At 38.6% G+C, this 6,000-nt stretch overlaps 1 protein-coding gene across 1 annotated transcript in view; it reads right to left on the bottom strand.

The window, feature by feature from the left end:
* LOC111265783 (sulfotransferase 2A1) overlaps positions 1-6,000 on the bottom strand; it is a 47,901-nt gene that overhangs the window by 40,312 nt on the left and 1,589 nt on the right. The window lies entirely within an intron of this gene.

Genomic DNA, 6,000 nt, shown 5'->3' with positions numbered 1-6,000 from the left:
AAAACTTACTTAAATCTAAAAAAAAGACAAAAAAAAAAAAAAAAAAAATATATTTAAAATAAGAACGAATAAAAAAAAAAAAAAAAAAAATATTTTTTTTTTTTATATAAAAAAAAAAAAAAAAAAAAAAAAAAAAAAGAGAACTTGCTTGATTCTCAGAGGTAGGCCAACGTACGATGCGTAACTCTGGGATGAAACTCGCGCGTGTTCAACGTCGCAAGCTATAACACATTACTATATGGCACAAAGTTAAGAAAAATCAATACTTCATTTGTTTGGAACGATGCTCGAAAAATAACAAAATTGTGTTCAATGGTTTTTTTTAGAACGATCAGATAACGATATAGAAAAATATTTTGGCAAGCTAGTCGAAATCCCTTCGGATTGAGTGTCGGCAATGTAAAAATTTAGAATTGATAGGATGAGATGGGGGACCAGGAGCAGAACGAGTAGAGTCGTTTACAATCAGTCCAAATAATTTGCATTTTTTCCTCAGTCGTAGTGTCTTCTTGGGCAATTAAAACAATATAAAAAAAAAAAACATGTCAAATTGGCATAAATTTGGTCTTACGTTTTCGGAGCGCGGCAGGGCCTTAGTTTAAAAGTTCTTCGCGTTTTAGGCCGCCATTAGACACCACTTTAGACGGTTGCCTGCGAGTAGGTGTCCATGTCCGAAAAAGCTAAACTGTGTCATGCTACGATTTGAGCATAGCATGCTAAATGTTCAGAAAGGTGGTTTACGAATCACACAATATCTGATCTCAAAATATAACAAGGTCCAAAGCTTGTCCATCTGGCTATAGGCTATGGATCTACTGACGACTAACTTAAAACATTTTCTAATACAGGTCAATTAGAATATCACAAGAACAACTTTAGATCTATGAATGAATTGTCAGCACCGTAAAGAACATCGTTAAGAAGGTTACGACAAAGTATCTACTGTAATGGAAATCATCCAAGAATAGGATGTCTTCCCTCATTTGCCAGCAGACGTCGAGAGTGAAGTTTATTGCGTAACGGAACTGTCAGACTCAACCATGTCATGGACTTGTAGTGGGACGAGATTGTTATTGTTGTCTCTGAAATTGAAGATTTTCTATTCCGAAGCAGACGAATACAAGCGCATTCGTTCACAATCTAAAATTACGTGGTCCATGGCGGGTCTGAAACAGTAACGCAGACGGTAACGGCTGAAGATTTTGATAAACGCGCCTAAACCAGCTCGGTGATATGAGGTTGTAAAACGATGCTACCAGTGGCGCAGCCGCTCCATAATTCCCATAAGAATGGAAAAATAGTCATCGTATAGTTTAAGGTGCTTGCAAAGTTACAATTAATTTTAGCGAGCAAAGTTTCTTGTTGCTATTTACTTTGGACCAAATGCGCATTGAAGATGAGAAAAAAAAATCGTAAATATGGGGGGAAAAAGGAGAGGTGACTCATAGAAGTTTGTAATTAGTATAGAAACGCAATCAGTTGATATTTACGTGTTCGTAACTTTTAGACCTAAAATGTCAATGCATAGAATGACACAAACCGGCAATCTCCCCGTGACTACGGTAACGTTATGTGACGTGTAACCGTAACGCCCAGCATTCGTGTACAGCTGATATTATTATTATTCGTAGTACCTGCTGTGACACTTATATGATACTAAAGTTGTATACGTACGCACATACGTACGACGTTAGAAGAAGATTTTCTGAAAACTCCCTCCTTCCGTCAACCCCCGCACAACAGCAAAGTGGAGAAGGTCGCCGTGGGGCTACGATTAGACTAATCTTACTGATTCATTCTGGCCCCGGTATCGATCATCTAGCAGAATGTTACCGCGATTTTTTTTTTTTCGTTACGAGGATATACTTTCCTATATATATATGAACGTATATGATGGACGACATCGTCTGGTGGTGGTCTACGATCTTCATGGCCACGTCTTTCTTGTCTTACTTGACTGCTTCTGCGCTACGTTCGCTGTGTGCTTAGTTTAGCGCGACTCAATTCAATAGGGAGAATACATACGTGTAAGATCATGCAATAAATTTGTACACATACACACATATAAAATTCTATTCAATTTTTTTTAAGTTCGATTAGAACGCTCCAACAGAAGGAAAGCGTTCCGGATTCTCCGGGGTACCCGGAGAAAACAAACAGAGCGATGATCAAGACACAGAGATACACATATATATACATGTATAACTATAGAGAGATAACGAGATTTGGCTTGGGTAGGACACTTGAATTAGGTGACATTGCTGATTGGACCATACGTTATCCCTTTGTAAAGAATATTGTCAATAAGAGAAACGCTCCGAAACAAACGCCTTTGGTAAAATAGAATGCAAGGACGCATTCAGTTCTGCTTGTTGGGGAAGCCTTTTAGCGACGATGCGTCAGTGGCGGCGGCGGTAATGTTCAAACCAGAATCATAGAAGGTGGCACTCGTGGTAAGAGTAGTAGAAATCAAAGTTGGTCGGTTCTGCATTAGAAGACAGTGCAAAGCCTTTCAGCGGGTTGGACTTTGCATGGAAGTTTAGGAAATCGCGAAGAGCAGAGGCCGTAAAAGGTCAAATTTAAGGAGACAGAGGTAAAAAGTTAAAATTTTCCACAGCATTTAGATACCGGTAAACATGTTAAATTGAGGCTTACGTTATTTATATAGCTTATTTTATAACGCTATATAATAACAATAACTAGCGTAATCGGGCTAAGGCGATGAAGATTCGTTCGAAGCGTTTAAGTATATTGAACATGTCAGATTCGTCTGTTAAGCTGATTTATATTTCGAGAAGACATGAATATAAAATGATAGCTTTCGTAGACGGGTGGAAACTGTATGGGACTGTCGCTGGCAAACGGAATTTGCCAGCGACAGTCCTACACAAGTTATAGAAAGGATTATTTATTTGTCTGTGGCCTTGTTGGTCTCGGCAAACGTCTTGATCAGATGCTGTGTAACGCATTCAGTTCGACTTTGATAGGTGTTATAACTTCCAGACGTACTCCTCGTTACAAATTGCCAATTTCGTATATTATTTTTATATTAGCTCTTAGCTTTACGTCTTCGTTTCCAGGCGTATGAATGACTATGGCTTATTAGGTCTACATTCATATTGTCCATTATATATACCTTCTGAGTCAGGACGACCAACGCTCGTTCCGTTGCAGCTTCGCCCTATTTCTCAGCCAGCCTTTGTCATGCCCAGCGTAGGCTTAAGCGTTTTAAATTCTATTATTCTATGCGTTACTAGTAACAGTAGTATGGCTTTTTTTTATCGCTAGAAACACTGTCTCGTTTGTAGGACACTTGTCCTTGCGACCCTTTGCAAACAGTCGCCGGTCATTGATATCCTAACATAGTTACTGCTGTTATTATGAATCTTAACGCTTTTGTTCTACGCGTATCCTTGACTCTTATTAGAATTATCTAGGGAGTACGCTGCATCGTGAAGCAACAGTACGTATGCAGAACGAGAATACGTACTAATAATGGCTTCCTGTCCACGATTGTTCGACGTTGTTATTTTTATTAGGCAGTCCAGGTGACATAGACAAATAACATACATTTCTTATTTGACTGCCCCTTGCTTTTTGTATTTGGACTCATTACTTGACAAACAATCTCGAAATTATAACAACATTTAAGGATATAGTTTCTACGAAAATACATTTGTATCTGCAACTTGTTTACGAGAAGTTCATTAGATAGGGAGAAATACGTCGACCGTGCGCGCTACATTCGAAGTTCGTCCCCTTCACAGATGTTTAAAGAAATGTATCTTTCGTAGTGTTCGCGTACGGCATTTGTCCACTATTATTATCAATGAACAAAAAAAAAACAGTCTATCCACAAATTGACTTCGAAACGACCAACCATAATGGTACCCTGCGGCGCATAGTTATAATAAAGAAAAATTTAATTATCGATGTGATCAAATAGTGAGACTGCCACCGGCAAACCCTAAAGACAATCACCCAAACGGAGTTTAGCATCAGCTAAACTGTGTCACCTAAACATTGCCTGGCTCAACTGTAACGTTAATAAAGTACTCTCAAATAGCTTCTTACTTTGGAAACCCATATTAACGTAACCAAATATATTCATTACTTATGAACGCAAACCTCTTTTCTGCTAGACCTATTATTTGTACGTTCATATTTTAGATTTCTCCAATTGTGAAATAAAGAGGTTCCAACATTTGGTCCAGCCATTAACGTATCGGCTCAATAGTGAACTTAGCTTTGAATATTATAACGGGAAAAGTCATGATGTTTTCCATTGGGAATAAACAACAATAACCTTTTTAGCTAGCGCAGGACAATATATTAGACAAATGAAAAGTAAATTTGAGGTGTACATCCAGCCTGTCTGTATCTATTCTTAATCCCAGGAGCGAAGCGGTGAGGTTCCATCAAGCATCTTCTATTCTAAATCTAGATAACCTTTAACCAACCTGTCTAGCCTAGTAGAACAAGCACGCTACGTACTCTTCTTGAAGATAAAATGACATAGTTTGTGTGAATGTGGACGATAGACAGAGGCCGTCATCTTCCCGGACGTTGTTTCATTTCGACCATTGATACGACTGCTTTGGTGAGCTTTAACGCTGATAAGGGCCTAGCAAATGTCACGCCAGGATCGACCACATGGAACATATAAGCCAGAATTTCAGTCGTTTACTAGGCCCCCTTGAACGCACTGCACGGTACAGTACTGCATGTTGAAATATCACAATCCCCAAAAATTTGAATTTTCTGTTTGCTCAGCGGGGTATCTAACAGGGTGGAAGTTGGCATACGCGAAGGTGACCGGCAGAGTTTTAAGCACAGAGTCGAGATACGGCGCCTGAAGGGCATCAAGTGTTGTCTCAGCATCTAATAAACTAGTAGACACTAGCAAAAGCTATCGACACTTATATCAATATAACTAACATTGGCCACGGCTACGACGACAATGATGGAAAATTCAACATGGTGGTCAATTATGCACGCGTGCACGCACTCGTGACATACATGGCACTTCTATTAATTGATACTGTCAGATCAAAACGGTACACCGTTGCTGAAAATTCTAAATTAGTTACAAATTTGAAAAAATAGCTAGCAGTAAGGATGAACAGGATCGGCTTTAATAAATTTGATAGCTGTTATATTCATATCATGAAGCGTGGTAGGATCTTCTTAAGTGGAAGGATGTAATCCCCACTCTGGTGTATGATCGTCGAAGCGCTTACAGCTTTTCAACGACAGGCGTACATTTGTATAAAACTAAACGATAGATATTTTAGAGTTCTTTGTTGCGTGAAAAATGTATACAATCGAAATGTCAGTGCTGGCTAAATGTTAATTTTTCAATCAGAATAACGCACTATTACTTTTAGCATTTACTGCGATATGTTTATGACTGGACAACCAAGCACTGCCGGGAGACCGCATCACTTGTGTACCCTTTAAGCTCAAATGCCGTAATAGAAAAAATGCTCTCCCAGTTAAAGACTGTTATAATATTTTAATAGCTAGTACGTTTCAGCATGGCTGAAGTTGCAATATATGCAGTGACATTAGAACTAGTGATGTGTTTACAACTTTGCTAACAACCCTGAACAACACGTCAGTACGAGTTGTTTAGAAAACTACTTGTGTCAATGTACCTCCCGAATTCAACAACAGAGATAACAAAGCACTAGGCACAATGGCCTTGTTACGTCAAGGTTCAGTCATTCACAATACGAGCCTAAAGTACAGACTTAATGCTATTAAGGATTTCGCCTCTATTCACTTTTTCGATTACACATATAAATATCTCCATCGCTTATCTTTTATCGTGCTGTACGAGCGTACGTGCAGCATAAATGCTTGAACGTGCCAGGTTCGATGCTACATATGTTGTGGTTATCTAATTCTAGTAAATACGAAATGTAAAGAGCTGTACAAGGGATATATATATATATATATATATGTGTATTTGTAATATTCAACTTTTCTTCTGTTCGA

This window comes from Varroa jacobsoni, unplaced genomic scaffold, assembly GCF_002532875.2.
Source record: "Varroa jacobsoni isolate VJ856 unplaced genomic scaffold, vjacob_1.0 scaffold_1009, whole genome shotgun sequence".
Taxonomy (NCBI): Eukaryota; Metazoa; Arthropoda; class Arachnida; order Mesostigmata; family Varroidae; genus Varroa; species Varroa jacobsoni.
Note: the sequence above shows the minus strand (reverse complement) of the source record. Positions and strands in the feature narration are given on the sequence as shown.